The 16,064-nt window shown below is 41.5% G+C and overlaps 1 protein-coding gene across 5 annotated transcripts in view; it reads left to right on the top strand.

Annotated features, from left to right (window-relative positions):
* ARHGAP6 (Rho GTPase activating protein 6) overlaps positions 1–16,064 on the top strand; it is a 486,446-nt gene that overhangs the window by 378,616 nt on the left and 91,766 nt on the right. The window contains exon 1 of one of the 5 annotated variants that reach the window (XM_073799623.1): positions 7,871–8,098. The exons of the other annotated variants lie outside the window; for them this stretch is intronic. The gene's annotated coding sequence lies outside the window, so the exon portion shown is untranslated. Of the gene's footprint in view, positions 1–7,870; positions 8,099–16,064 lie in introns of those variants that run through there. 5 annotated transcript variants of the gene reach the window in all.

Here is a 16,064-nt window from a genome sequence, read left to right on the forward strand (position 1 = left end):
TTTTTAATTTATCATTTTAAGCGTAGTATGTTGAAGAGAAAACATTTCTGGGGGGAAGAAAAAATCTGAAAAATGGCAACTAAGACACCAGCTCTGGGCCAGTAAGTGCAGATGGTTCGTTCATGTCCTGCCTGGTACTTTGTGTCATCCTGCACATTAGCTTCGCTCTGTTCAGTTGCCCCTTTTACATGTTTTGACACTTAATACTAAAAGCCAGGAAGCAAGATTTTTTTCATTTTAACTGGAAGTGATTTTAGCTACTTCGGAACAAATGTCCTAAATATAAATATTACCAGCTGGTCTTGTTGTTTCCACGCTAATGGACACAAATGGTTTTCAGTATAAACTCAGAGGTGTACTTTCCCAAAAGCTTTCTTTCAACCCACAGATATGCAAAAGCACAAAATGTAAGTGCTATTTCTTCTAAGTGCTGTGTCTACGTACAATCTAGCGAGAGTGAAATGGCGCAAATGTAAAGAATCAAATAGATTTCCAATGTTATTAAATAAGTCAAGAAACTAGCTGAAAGGTGACGGGTGGGGTGGGGAGTGTGACGGTGACAGAGGAGGGAGGGGTCCTATGAAGCTAGAGTTTTCTGGGAAAATATCTGACATCTAAACAGTCCCAATCTTCCTCTTCCCTCCATAGCGAGACATCACAAGTTCTTCCCTCCATATCTAAAGTGTCTAGGTCATTTGGCGCCTCCAAAGAAACATAAAGGGAAAATATGCTCTTGAGCAATCTCTGTAGACTCATCTGCTCATACGTATGTACATGTTGCAATGGTAGCCGTAAAAAGATGTGGTTCCTTTGAAACTCTGTCGTTTCCTGTGCTACATGTCTGGTGATTTCTTTTCGGTGGGTCCAGGACAGGATCGACAGACCTTTTCTGTGAAGAGCCAGGTCGTAAATATTATAGGCGTTGGGAGTCACACGTCTCTAGTGCAACCACTCAACTCTGCCGCTGTATCAGGACACAGCCCTAGACAAGGTGGAAATGAATGGGCCTTGGCTGGGCTCTAGTTTACAAAAACAAGCAGGGGCTGGATATGGCCAGGGCTGTAGTCTGTGCACCTGTGCTCTAGATCAGCAGTTGCCACCTCAAGGTCAAGTCGTGCCTCATTCGATGTTAGAAGTGATTTCTTATTGACAACGGATAACTTAGAAACTTCAGAATTTTATTTTGTAAGAGAACTAAATGAGAGAGGATTTGAGATGAGCCTAGAGACACCTTACACAGTCGTTCTGATGTACTCTTTGAGCCATACCCCGCCATACCTTGAGAGAAAGGTTTGGTACTCATAGGGAGGTGAGGTTAAGACCCCACACTCTGGAGTTAAGGCCCATGAGTTTGAATCCCAGCTGTGTCACTTACAATTTGTTTCCTTGTGCAAGTTATCTCCTAGTGCTTAATTTCTTTCTTTATCTGTGAAATGGGTACATATTAAGATACCTTACCTCATAAAATTGTTTAATGATTAAAGCAGGGAGTACATAATTAGGGCTAGGAATAATGATGGGTACATATTTACATCCACAAGAAATGTTAGTTATTCCTCACCTATCTAAATCCCCTGGAATTCTGAGTCTTACCCTTTTTATGAATAAAGTGTTTATCTATGTTTATTAGCACACACTTCCTTGTCCCATTAATATTAACTGGTGGTATGGAAATCAATCAAAATGAAGACTCATTAGAATAAATAGGTTCACTATTTCTTAAAAATCACAGAATCATATTACTTTTCCTTGTAGCCATTTTCCAAATTGTCTTCAGATTGCCACATTAATTAATCATTGCTTGGAACACGTTTTTATGAATTCCATGAGTTCCTCCCAAAAGTTTTATCCTGCTGTGTGCTTCACTCACCACAAAATTGTGTGTGTGTTTTGCGGGGGCGGAGGTGTGTGTGTCAAAATCTGGGTCTAGGAGAGCGTGTGTGTAGCACGTGTCTCATTCGTCATGCATATTACATGCATCGCTCCATCCTCCCCACAGGGCTATTTTTTAAAATTAAAGTATAGTTTCTGTACAATATTATATGTTACAGGTGTACAATATAGTGGTTCACAATTTTAAAGGTTATAACTCCATTTGTAGTTAATTATAAAATATTGGCTATATTCCCCATGTTGTATAATATAGCCTTGTAGCTTATTTTATACCTAATAGTTTGTACCTCTTACTCCCCTACCCCTGTATTGCCCCTCCCCCATTCCCTCTCCCCACTGGTAACTGCTAGTTTATTCTCTACATCTCCCACAGGACTCTTTTTATCTCCACTTTACAGAGCAGGTAACTGAGGCTTAGAATGGTTAGATACTCACATGGCTAGTTGTGGGCTTAGCTGGAATTCAAAGCCCGGTGGTAGGACCACAGAAACTGCCCTGCAACCACTGTGCTGTAACACCGCATCCCATTTGAAGGAAACAGCTGCAAATGAGCAGATGAGACCCGCTTATCACACCGTCCCAAAGACTGTGGTCAGATGAGACCCACTTATCACACCGTCCCAAAGACTGTGGTCGCTTAACTGCGCTACGGTTAGAAATATTCCCCATCACATCCAGGGCAGGAATCATAGAAAATGGCATCTGGATCAAGCCTGTGCAAGTGAAAAACAATTTTAAGTTATGGGCGTACAAATTAGGGAATTTAATTCTTAATGGGTAGAATTATTCGATTTTATTTCTGCTGCCCCTGAAAGAGAAGGGGAAAGGATCAGAATCTATGCTTGGTGTCAGAGAAATCTGGCAGGGTCAGTAAATAGAGGAATAGATAGACAGTGCACCTTTCACGTGGCAGTATGGTGGGATGTGAGAAGGGAGGAATGGAGACAGGAGCGAGAGACAAAGGTGCATGGCACATGCGTAGTGGAATTTGGAGAAAAGTAATGCCTTATGGGAAAAGTGCAAGGCATTTGCCACCCCTGATGATTTCCTTAATTCCAGGTCATTAGTGGTTCTCATCCTGGACTGCATATTAGAATCCCCTGGAGAACTTTGTAAACCTGCCAATGCCTAAGCCCCAGCCCTGAAGAGTCTTACTGGTTTGGTCTGTATCTGCACTGTCCAGTACAATAGCCAGTAGCCACAGTGGCTACTTACATTTAAATCAATGAAGATCAAATAAAATTAAAAATTCAATGACTCTGTTTCGCTAGCCCCATCTCAAGTGCTCATTAGCATGGGTGGCTGGTGGGCAGCATATCAGACTGTACAAAAATTTCCATAATCGCAGAAAGGTCTATTGGACCTCGTTGGTCTGGAGGCGGTCACGGGCATGAGTAGTTTTGAAAACCGCACCAAGTAATTCTTTTCTCTTTTTAATTGAGGCATGCACTGAGTAATTCTAATGCACAACCAGGATAGAGAACGGCTGGTCCTTGTAGAGTTTGTTCTAAAATTTATCACCACCTGCATCTGAACTGATTTTGCTTTTGAAGCAACTATTCCAAGGATATTATTAAAACTAGACTTTTTTTCTGCAGTCAAGTAACGTAGAGGCATATACTTTTATTTAAAACAGCTTGCTTGTTCATATGCTAGACGAGTAAAGATTTAGGTGAGTTAACTACCAACCTTCAATTGAAAACGTGTAAGTTGCCTTTTCCCACTTAGGTTGAAGTATTACAACAACTCATGCCGATTTTGAACTACCTGTTGCAGGAGTTTAATAAGATAAATTATCTTAAACTGAAGCTGAAAGTTTTATCGTCAACATCTCACATCTTGGGCAATAGATTAGAGGTGACTGATGTTTATGCATTTGGTAGTACTCCAAATTAATTAGTTAAGGTAATAAGTGGATTAAGTCTAATGTAAGTTTTAGGAAGTTGTTTTCCTTTCCTATTAGAGAGGAACCTCAATGAGAGGAGACTTTTGCAAACTGTTAAGTGCAATTGATGAAACAAAACGTTGTCAAATGTAGCATTGAAATGAGAAAGTGGAAAGGAATTCACTTTGGTTTTTTTTGTTATTGTTGCCTATTTTGTTTTGCCTAAGAGTTTTCAGCACAGATTTTTCCATCTTCTAAATATGATATTCATCTTTCCTTAAGGTTTGCTTTACTTCCTGCTTATTTGTAAATATCTAATTTGGGGTTGAGTTCTCCAGTTTGGGGTAACATTTCTTCAGTATCCCTGTATCTTTTAGATAATCTTGTTCCAAAATCCATTTCTTATTTAATGAGCAGTGAATCTGCTCATATCTGAATAAATGACCTGCTCTTCAGAGAGTTTACCTGACATCTTACCCATAATGAGCGTCCTCTCATCTGAGTGTCCTTCTTGGGTGGAACCTGCAGCATCCGTCCTTATAGCAGCTTTCCTGGCAATGTGGGTGGAAGAGCAGCCTACACAAGAAGTGCTACCCTCTGCATCATATTGAAACCAGTGATGTCACACCCATACATCTCTATGAGAATCAGAAGAAAATGATCTTTTGTAGGTCTACCCTCCCCAACACATAAAGTGAGATACGAACGTCTCACTATACCCCTGAAGGTATTTCTCCAAGTATAATACTGGATCTGACTCCCTGGGGATCCAGATTTATTGGACAAACTGAGGGACTGTCCTAAAGAAAAGCATCCCTGTAGACCTCAATGTTTCCTTCCTCTTGCTCTCCCCTTCCCATCTGTTCTGCACCACTCTGCATCATTCGTCTTTCCTAAAACACCCCTTTCATTGTGTCACACCTCTACCCCAAAACTTAGCATGCATATTCCTACTTGTAAAGGGTATGACACTTGGGAGGTTTCCTAAAATGACTATTTCTCTTTCTTTCAAACAGACACCAGTGCCCTGACCCTTACTCCCGGAGGTGATTGCCCATCAGCTTTCTGTTTGTTTCCTCCTGCTTCCCTGCCTCTATTTGTGCACATCTCTGTGCCTCTGTTCCGTAATGGCTTTGGGGACTCAGCTGCCCTCCGTGCGTTTACCAGGTTTCTCCCAGTTACAGAGAGGCCTTCCAGTTCTCGTTGGGTGTGCTCTGTGTCCTACTTACTTTGCACACATGTCTTCCAAGGGACTCATTGAAGAAAATGTCATTGGCATGCTGTGATACAGCCTAAGGGTTAAACCTATTGCATTTGGAAACAGTTTCCAGTTACCTAATACTTGGCTTTGATGGTAGATACTTAGATCTAAAGGATCTAAAAGTTACTCTCTCTGCAAGTGGGTTACAGTAGTAGCAGGAGGACACTAGAACTTAGACCAAAGTCAAGTGCTGGAGGCGGGGAGAGGACAGAGAGCTATGGTTAGGGAAGCAAATGACAGCCGGGAAGAGAATACAGAATCGTCCTTCTGTGCTTTTACTTGTCACCTCACCTCTGAAAGTTCTGAACAATACAAAAGTAGAGTCTGACAGTTAAACTAAAAGATCAGATTTTCACTGCAGTCTGTACGGTATCAGAAGGATTGAAATGTCCTTAACAATTTTTTCACTTTTTTTATGTACAATCAGAAAAAATAGCAACACCTCAAGTGCCAATTCTATGGTACCGGTCAAAAGAGGGTAATTGGACCAACAAAAGGTTTCTCAGTAATAAATGTGATGTAGATGAAATTTCACTATGCCATTTTATCAGATTAAGTCATAATTCTGAAAGAAAAGCATCACCTATTTCTAAATATTGACTATATATTATTTAAAACCTGGAGGATGTCATTAAACATATATTTATCCTCTTGTTCCTAAAAGACTTTCTACGTGTTCTGAAAAATGACCTGTAAAGAATAGTTTTTATTTTATCTTCTGGTTGAGCAGCCCCTCTCTTTCCACGTGAAAACGTAGGAAGTGAAGGAATGACCTGCCGTGTCGTTCAGTGGGGAGAAGTACACGAGAGGTTCCAGGGGTAGGACTCCAGATTCAGACTGTTTAGAACTGCGATCTGTGTGTACAAAAGAAGTTAAGGGAGGTGAGGTTGACCGCCATATCACATACATCCCCAAATCTCACCATACAGTTTGTTACTCACTCCTATTTTCGTAGTGTCTACGATTGGTGGGACAGCTGTGTTCCAAACAAGGATTCAAGGACCCAGGCTGTTTCATCCTGTGGCTCCACTGTCTTCAACACAAGAAGATGTTGATTTGGTTATTCACTGCCTCGTAACAAACCACCCCAACCTCGGTGACTGAAAACAACCACCCTTCTATTTGCTAACGGTTCTGCAGTCTGACCTGGGCTCAGCTGGACACTTCTGCTGGCCTTGACAGTGGTCGCTTATAAGGCTTCACTCAACTGGGAAGTTGTCTGGGAGCTGAGACGTTGGGACAGCTAAGCTCTTCTCACTCTCCATGTGGCCTCTCCACGTGGTCTCTCCAGTACAGTAGCCACAGTTATGACGCGGTGGTTCAAGGGTCCCAAGAATGGAAAAGCAGAAATTGTCAGGCCTTCTTAAGCCTTAGGTCCAGAATTATCTCACCATCGTTTCTGCCAGATTTGATTGGCTAAAGCAGATCACAGAGCCAGTCAGGATTGAAGAGCAGGGGACACTAGGGCATGAATATTGACAGGTGTGGTCCAGGCCTGGGACTACCCCATGTGGCTCTGAGAGGTGCTGTCTTCAGGTTTTTATCAATTTCATGTGAAATATTATATTAAATAACTTTAATTGAGGGTTTAAATTCCATAAATGAGTATCCAGATTACATGAACCATATTGATTATCTGCTGGAATGATGACTCTTTTCAGCATCTGGGTTTTGAGGATAGTGGAGGCGAAGGTATATCCCGTAACAGGTAAATTTTTCCTCTGAATTTCTCTTTAAGTGTAATTGTTCCAGTAAAGAAAACCATCTGACGTATTTTATTGGTTTTAAATTCTTTCCTCTTACTAAATACCAGCAGCAACAGAAGCTATGTGTGGCTTACATCAAGAGATGATTAACCTCACAGAATCCTAGTAAAAAAATGTACCGAGTCCGTAAATTTTGAGTCAGTAAGGTCTTCCATGAAATCATTTCTCAGTTTGTCAATTATAATCACAGTGATTCTTTTGTTGGAATTCACTTGAGACCACAAGAGGAGTATAACTTCATATTGAAGTCAGTTTGAGTCCTTTTGAGTTAGTTTTGGTTCAGCGCCATGTGGAATACGTGGAGATCAAGGTAGTCAGTGGTCAGGATATGTTTTAAATCTTCCCTTTTCTCTCTGCTCTTCATGGCTATCTCTCCGCCACCTCCACCGGCAACCTGCACCCTCTTAAACATGGCCACGTGGTTACACCCACTCTGACCTCCATACCCTCTGTTCAGGAAATGAACAATTCCTCAAGGACTATTGTTCCACAAAGCGCGTAAGATTCAGAGCATGTGTTGTACTTGAGAATAAAGGAGAATGAAACCGTTTTGTTTTTTAATGGTTTTTTTCTAGTGTTAGAAAAAGGAAGAAGGCAGTGTTTTTAAAATGTAATTTAAGAATTGAGAATTTATCCTAAACAAAGAAAGCACCCTATGTGCCTTACCATGCTCTCAGGGGTTTTACCCAAGGCTTCCGTCATTCTTTGGTTGATTCCTAATAAGGACAGTTTGCACAGTTACAATCCAATTACCATTCGTAGATCCCTGTGGAAAAGGGGATTTTTTTTTAAGAGGAATCCTTTCCTAACTCCAGAATATCTCTTCAATATAGTCCTATGAAAATAAAAAGCAGGAAATCCAGTTTCAATTTCTCTGCCTTCTTTTTGTCCCTCCCCCTTAGCACTGCCTTTCTCACTCACACACACACACACACACACACACACACACACACACACACTCACACACACACACACACACTCACACACTCACTCAGCGGCACAGCCTGCCTCTGTTCTGAAGGGACAGGAACTTCTCAATGGTCCGATGAAAAGATTGCATTTTTTTGGCCCCAAGACTCATGGTAGCGGAGGTCTCTGGCAACAAAAGGTATCCTGGGAGTCACAGCTATGCCAGCTGGGCCATTTCTCAGACACTCGTTGCAATCTGCCATTTCAGGATGCATTTTTCACCAAAAAAAATAATTTTTTTCAAGCAGACTCAAGTTCCTACTACAAGCTTAGTTCAGTGAAATTAGAGAGGACAGCAGAGACACAGCTGAATGTAATTCATGGGTAAGCAATAGAAATATCTATACTTCTATTTCTTTTCCAGATTACTGTGATAAAATGTTGTGATTGTTCCACATTTGTCTTGTGATGTGGGAAGAAAAGTGGATTGATCAGTGTCTGAGATGTGTGACAGCTAAGTACGGTCCGTGCCAATAGAGATTTATGAGAACGTTATTTTTAGACTGAATGATAATGTCGGAGCAGCTTGAAATGAGCAACCTGGACCCGGAAGCAGCATGCCGTGATGAAATGGAACTGGGCTGATTTCTCCGAAGATTCAGTGCAGGCTGTTTTTCAGGTCTGAAAGGGTAAAGCGGCTTATCTTCCCCTCTAGACTTCTTGAACTTGGGGCAACATTTTAGTTGCCGTGGCTCTGATAAATATGGGCTTCGGAGAACAGCTCAGATATTAGATAAGGCTAATCATAAACCGGATTTTTAAATCATCTGGTTTACCCTATTATAAGGTTATGTCTCAGAATGAAAAGACTCGGTGGCGGGAGAAGACAGAATGTGACCCTTAGCACCCGGATCCCACTCTGCTACTGCAGAGTCACCTAACTTCTTTGGATTTTGCTTTGCTCCTTTGTAAAGGTAGGGGTTGGATTGACTTCTCAGGAGAAGTGGTGAAATACCTATGATAGTTACCGTCTGGATTCTGGAACCTGCAGCCACGCTTCAGATTCTAACTCTGCCGTTTACTAGGTGTGTGATCTTGTCAAGTCACTCAAGATTTCCTCATCTGAAATATGGGGGTAATAATGGTAGCATAGCCCTTAGAGTTGCTGCAAGAATTACATGAGCTAATATAAATAAAGGACCTAGAACAGTAGCTAGCAGAGTAGTTAGCAATTATCTCCAAGGTCCAGTCCGTCTCTGGAGGTCTGTCGTTCTGATTTCAGTGAACTAAGTTTAATTATAGAAAGGCAAGCAAAACTATCAGCTGCTAGAGCTGTCATTGAGAAGTTTCTAATTCTTGTAAGTGTTTCCATTTTCCACACTGTTGGGATCTGTGCAGAGGCTCATTTACCCCTTCCCCATTCCAAGAGTCAAGTGAAGCTTAAAACTCAAAGTTAAATTGGCGGCTGGTAGACAAGTCCACGATTCAACTAGGGATACACAGAAATGAAATTTGCCTTTCGTTCTGACGTTTTTGCCTTTGGGAACTTTGAATATGTGGCTCTTTTCCCCTCTATGCCAACCATCGGAAAGGTTCTTTCCACTGGAAACAAGATGTGTGTGACGAGTGATGTTTGGGGTTTTTTGGTGTTGCTTCTTGTTTTTTGAGTGGTGGTAGCACAGCACTGGGTTTGACAATGTTCGTTTCTACTTTGGTTTATCAGTAATCCACATGAATAGGCCATTTGCAGATAACCACTTTTATTGCACCCTAGCTTTTACATTCTTTACAGTATCCCCAAGTCTTACTGTGTCATGTGATCTCTTTACAGGTTCTTTGGGATGTTGCCCAGAGAAACAAAATCTTACGAGAGGAGGAAAATGTTGATCCCAAAGACAAGTCCTCATCATAGATGTGCCTTTACTTTTAGTCTAGTACAGGGGTCAGCAAACTTTTCTATAAAGAGCCAGATAGTAAATATTTTCACCTTTGCAGGCCAGACAGTCTCTGTTACAACCACTCAACTCCTCCATTGTTGCGTGAAAGCAGTCATAGACAATACCTAAAGAAATGTTTGTGGCAATATGCCAATGAAACTTTATTGACAAAAACAATCCGTAGATGGGATTTGGCTCACAGGCAGTAGTTTGCCGAGCCCTGGCTTGTCATCATCCCCATTTCACAGATTAGGAAAACAAAGCATGGGGAGAGAAAATAAGCTTGCTAAAAGCCACATGGCTGGAAAGTGGCAGAACTGGGATTCAAGCCCAGGCAGCCTAGCTTGCCAACCTTTGCTTTTAGCCACTGCCCCAAGCTGCCCCCGTGTCAACTCACCCCTGCCTGGGATGCTCATCTCCTGAAATCTGCCTGTCTCATTACCTCACCTCCATAAGAGTTTGTTCAAATATCACATTCGCAGTAAGGTTGCCCTGGAAACCCTCCCAGCACTCCTGATTCCCCTCACACTCCCCTACCTTCTCTTTTTCTCTAGGCCTTATCACCTTGTAACTTGCTGTGTAATTTACTCATTTATTATGTTTGTTTCTTATCAGTTTCCTCTACTGGCCTAGACACTCCATGAGCGCAGGGCTCCTCGTTTTGTTCACCAATGAATCCACGTACATAGAATAGTGCCTGGCCTGTAGAAGGTGCCGATTAAATATCTGTTGAATGAGTGAGGCGCATTTTCCCACCATGTTACTGTAACATTTTGGTACCCCTTATGTAGCAATCGATAGCGAATATACCAAGGCAAAAGGTTAAAATGGACTGCTATACCAACCAAACGTTCAGACTTTTCTAAAATTTCTGCTTTTAAAAAAAGGACCAGAATAGATAAAGAAAACAAAAATTATATACAATATAGAAGTATTAAATCTTCCTAAAGATCTGTTGAGAAGAAGTGCTCGAAGAATCAAGAGAAGAATTAGCAAATGTTATTTTGTTGAGTTCATAAAGGAATAACCTCTTTTTAAGAGTCCAAACAGGGGTGTGACAGCTATGCAGATACCCTCGGCTTTGCCCAGAAGCTCATGAGGAAAGGAGTTCCTTGTCATTGGAGATGTGTTTATTTTGGAATTATAAAGAACTAGGCAGCCCTTTTCAGAAATGTTGGTTGTGAGCCTGGTATTTAAACTTAGGCCGTGCTTCAGCAGTTATTAATTATTAATAAATGACAGCTGGCCACAGTAGAAGACAAAAGAAATTCAGCCCCTGGCATGGTTTACGTAAATGGCCTGCCATTGTTCAGACCTTAACTTACTCATCTGGTCTTTGCTTCTGCTTCTCACCTATATGGAGCCACAATCCAGCTGGCTGGCTTGTAGACACGTAGAAAAGGCATCTTACGCATAGTAGAACCATTTATTCATGAGTTCAACACACATTTCTTAAGAGTTTTTGGTGTCACTAAAACTGCCAGGCTTAAAAAGGGGACGCAAATTTAGAGGAATGATGATTAAAATTAATGATAACTTTACCACACATTCAGGGCTTGCTGGGAGCTAATAAGTACTCGGCAAGAAATTCACTTGCATTGACTCATACCATCACTACAAACCTGGGAGTTAAGTCTTTTTCTTTGCTCCATCTTATTGGTGAGAAAACTGAGGCTTGGAGATGTTCTGAATCTTGCCGAAGAGCTCGTAGCTGTTTGAATCCAAGTCCTTACTACCACACCAGTGGGCCTCAATCTTTATTGTGCAAAGATAAGAATCCCCCGAGGATTCTGGTTTATGACGAAGGTACTTGGGCCCCATCCCTTGTGACCCTAGTTCCCTAAATCTGCCTTAGAGCCCAGAAACCTGCACGTTTACAAGACTTGTCTGCAGGCCATATTGTGAGCAGTCTCGCGTCACTTCTTGGGGGCTCACTGGGCCTTGGGAAGTTTATAGTTGGATGAGGTTAAAGAGCTGCTGCAATTAGAGATTTGTTTCAAGGCCATAATAAAACAATGTGGTATAGACCAAAACCAAAAGTATTTCAATCAAGTTTATTTCATGGGAAGAATCAAGTCTGTTTGTAAAGATGCAGTTGAGCTCAAAAGAATGACCTTTCTGAATAAACCCCAGATATTAGATGGTTGGTTTTTCAGTTTGCCTTTTGCTTGTTTTTTTTTCTAAACGTGGAGACATATACTTCTGGCAGGAAGGAAATCTCTTTAGTTAATGCTTTCGGTGAGTTGTTCTCCAGTTAATCGAGATTCTGTTGTATTGAGGCTGTTTTTGCCTGCCTCTTTTAAACTGGTTTGTGTTGTTTGTGCTTCTTAATGCTAGTTCTAAATAGCTTCTATGATTCTGCTCACTGATTTCCATAATATACAGAATAATACACGGATAATATACATAATCATGCATAGATGCGTAAGAGTATATCGTGCATGGTGCATGCCTTTGATGATAAACAAAACTCAGGAGTGTTCATGTCTTCTGACACCATCATTTTGAGGACATTGTGTTTAATTGGGGCCTAACAGCAGACCCAGCTTACGCTATGCCAGGTTTTCTCGATCTCTGCATGGTGGACATTTGGAGACAGGTGGTTCTTTATTGCAGGCACGTGGGGCTGTCCTGTGTATTGTAGGATGGTGAGCAGATCCCTGATGTCTACTCACTAGTTGCCAGTAGGAAACCCCACCCTAGAGTCATGATAGCCAAAAATGTTTCCAGACATTGCCAAATGTCCCCTGAGAGGGCAAACTCACCCCCAAGAACCACTGTGGTATATCCTTTTGTATCGTGTTGTTACCTTTTGTTAATGCTGTCCCATAGTACCCGAAAATAAAAAGGATATTTTTATAACTATCAAGGGCTTTTGTCTATCCAGAAACATTTGGGTCACTTTCAACCTCACATTTACGAAATTGAAACAAATTAGAAATCATCCACTTTCAACCTAAAAAAGAAAAAGTCCTATGACAGCCACTCAAAAACTGGATCCAGAGAGCCTGAAAATGAGTCATCCGTTTATGAGATAAACAGTCACCAAAGAAAAATGCTGGACTGGAATGTGCGTTTGAGAATTGAGGAACCACCAGAAACACATCCTAGGCTGTGCCGGTGGGCTGTGGCACGCGTCTGGCGGCTTGTTTATTACTTCATGGCCCACGTGATGAGGGTCACAGGGCAACATTGACCCTTATGTTTGTGTCTTCCTGCTCGTAAGACATCTGACATATGAGCCTGAGTGTCACAGATTCATTATTCCTCAAGTCCGATATTTTTACACTTATTTTCTGCCCTCATATACCGGCATTTCGGGGCTCAACAACAGGCTCTGTTTCAAAAGACTGTTTCTTAGCAGTTTATTCAAATCCTGAAGACATCTTCCCTCATAGATACGATATTACCTGAGTTGGTTAGTTTCCAATTTCTTATTGAACTCATGATGCATGTGATTCATGTAGTCCCTAGACTGACAAATATTTATTGCTTGTGAATTATTTATTCTTCAGTGATAATTAATTGCCAGGTAGTATCTTGGATACTGGGAACACCCAGGTCAGTAAAGCAGACAGGCTTCTTGCCCTCATGAATCGAGCTGATGTATGTCGCTCACGATGCAGAGCGCTAGGGACCGGGTCTCTGCCGCATGGTAGTAGATGCTAAAGAAGTATGTGTAGCGCCCTAAATGATCCCAATCTCTTTATATCAAGGGTTGGCAGACTGCAGCCAGTGGGCCACATCCAGCCTGCTGCCTGTTTTTGTATGACCTACGTGCCTAGAATGGTCATTACATTCTTAAATGGTTGAAAAAAATCAAAAGAATAATATTTTGTGACTTGAAAATTAGATGAGATTAGAATTTTAGTGTCTGTGAGTAAAATTTTATTGGAACTTTTGTTTCCATGTGGTTTATGGCTGCCTTTGTGCTACATTGGCAGAACTGGGTAGCTGTGACAAAGACTCTATGAACCACAAGCCTGAGATATTTACTATGTGTAAGTTTCTAAAATTCTATTTAGTGGGGAAAGCGCTTTCGAAATTCCAGTCTTGGAACCTCTCCAGTTCAAATCATTGGTGGTGGTACCTGTAGTATGAAGCAGCACTGTAGCACCAGGAAAGAGGGCGATAAAAATCTGATGGGCGGTCAACACCTACTTTCTTAAGTGTCTGGGAGCTTATCCTCATCTGAACTCAATCCCCTTGACCTTCACCAACCTTCTCTTCTAATGCTCCCTTCTACTGCTTCGCTGTTACATTTCCTATTGCTGATGTAACAAATTACCATAAACTTAAAACATGAGAAATTTAATGTCTTACAGTTCTGGAGGTCAGTGTCACTCAGCTAAAATCAAAGGCTGCATCCTCTGGAGACTCTGGGGGGAATGTGTGCCTTGTCTTTTCCAGCTTTTGCAAAAGCTGCCTGCATTTCTTGGCTTATGGCTCCTTCCTCCGTCTTTAAAGCTGTCAGCCTAGTATCCTCAAATCCCTCTCTCTCTCTCTCTCTCTCTCTCTCTCTCTCTCTCTCTCTCTCTCTCACACACACACACACACACACACACACACACACAGAGCCACCTCTGCCTCTCTCTGGTAAGGACTCTTATGATTAGGTTGGACTCATCTGGATAACCCAGAATGACCTCCCTATCTCAGGATCCTTTAACTTAATCCCATCTGCAAAGTTCCCTTTGCCAGGTAAGGTAACATATTCACAGGTTCTAGGAATTAAGATGTGGCCGTCTTATCATTCTGTCTGCCACACCTCCTGTCCAGTAACTCCATACTATACGTCTCTCTACCTCTGCAGAACAAAACGCAGGCTGAAGGGCATCTCAAGCTTTGTATCCACCAGCCTGGATGTTGTAGTGGCTAAGAGCATAGGCTTTAGAATCTGAGTGTCTGGTTCAAGTCGTTTGTTGTTGTTGTTGTTGTTCAACAAAGGAAAGCAGATGGTGCTTACTCCTGAGTGTCTTAAAGCTCACATTTTGTTTCAAAAAGTAACATCTTGTGGTAAAATTGCATCTTTCTTTGGTGGCGAACTTCTTGAATTTTCTAGGAACAGCAGACTTACTACAACCCAACCTGAATCTGATCAACCCTGGAGCGCAGTGGTTCTCAATCGTGGCTGCATGGGTCAGTCAATCAGGAAACCAAAAAAAAAAAAGCGTGCTCAACTGCAGAGCAGACACCTGCCTCAGAACCTCTGCGAGGTCATTAGTCTAATCTCTTTCTTTCCTCATGTTTGACAATTTTCGTAATATAAAGGCAAACATATTTTACGCACAGAAACACTGTGACCCCTAGGAATTCTAGAAAGAGGCCACTGAGGAGATGTGGAAACCTCATGGATTTGCTCGGCGACTCCCCGCAACTCTGGTCTGTGTGGTTCCCACGGGTGCCGCATCTGGGGGCTCCGTCCTCAGCTGTAGCAACCTGAAGGGAGAGGTGAGAAGGCGGAAGAGAAACAGGCTGAGTTTAGATTTTAGACTTCTAGGTACTTCATTGCGAATACTCTGATTTGAACCTTGGGATAATTTGGATAAACCTTGGGTGAATGTTTTGAGAAAGGTCTCTTTAAACAAATTAATTTTAAAAGATGATGTGGACTGAAATTAGGAATGTGGATGCATTCGACCAAGTAACTTATTGTGAGCCAACACTAAATTATCACGCCTTAAAAAGCAATACAACTGTAGTTTTAAGACATGTTCGCAGAGTTTCCCGGCCATTGTGTTGTGACATTTACTTGACCGTATGTGCAAAATGTCTATATTGCATTAAGGATAAAAATAAAAATGAAGAACGCTGTTCTATGTCATTTAGGGCAGGCACTGATACCTCTTGACTTTATTGCAAGATACTATGAATGAATATGGTTTTAACCTGTCAGTTAATTGTGTTAATTTGATAATTTCCCAAAAATGGACCTCACGTATTTCCAACTTGAAAAAACATGTTGAAATCGCATGTGCTTAATCTGAAAAAAATCATTAAAATTCACAACGGTAGAAATATAGATTGGGAGCGGTGAGAAAATTGGGACACAGGGGAAGATGCAGATTATTTGATGTATTCATGACTGTTGATTGGCAGGTGGCAAAAGACAATGAGATGGTGGAGGGTGGAGGGTGATGAACTGGAGTGGCCCGTCCAGACTTTTCCAGGGCTGTGTGAACACTTCAGGCTTCAGTTATTCACGTTTGCGGTATAAAATGGATTATGAAGCATCTTGGTCCATTACCCATAATCAAAAATGTAACTGATATTTTTTAAGATGCCACACATTTGATAATAGGTAGCTTTGGAGATATCTTTGAAGTCCCTCTTTGTTAATTATTTGATGACCTTCTCTCCCAAGAAAATTGTTTTTTCAGCCATGTGCTAAGGATGGGTTTAAGAACCAGTTG

The sequence above is a fragment of the Tursiops truncatus genome, chromosome X (assembly GCF_011762595.2).
Source record: "Tursiops truncatus isolate mTurTru1 chromosome X, mTurTru1.mat.Y, whole genome shotgun sequence".
NCBI lineage: Eukaryota > Metazoa > Chordata > Mammalia > Artiodactyla > Delphinidae > Tursiops > Tursiops truncatus.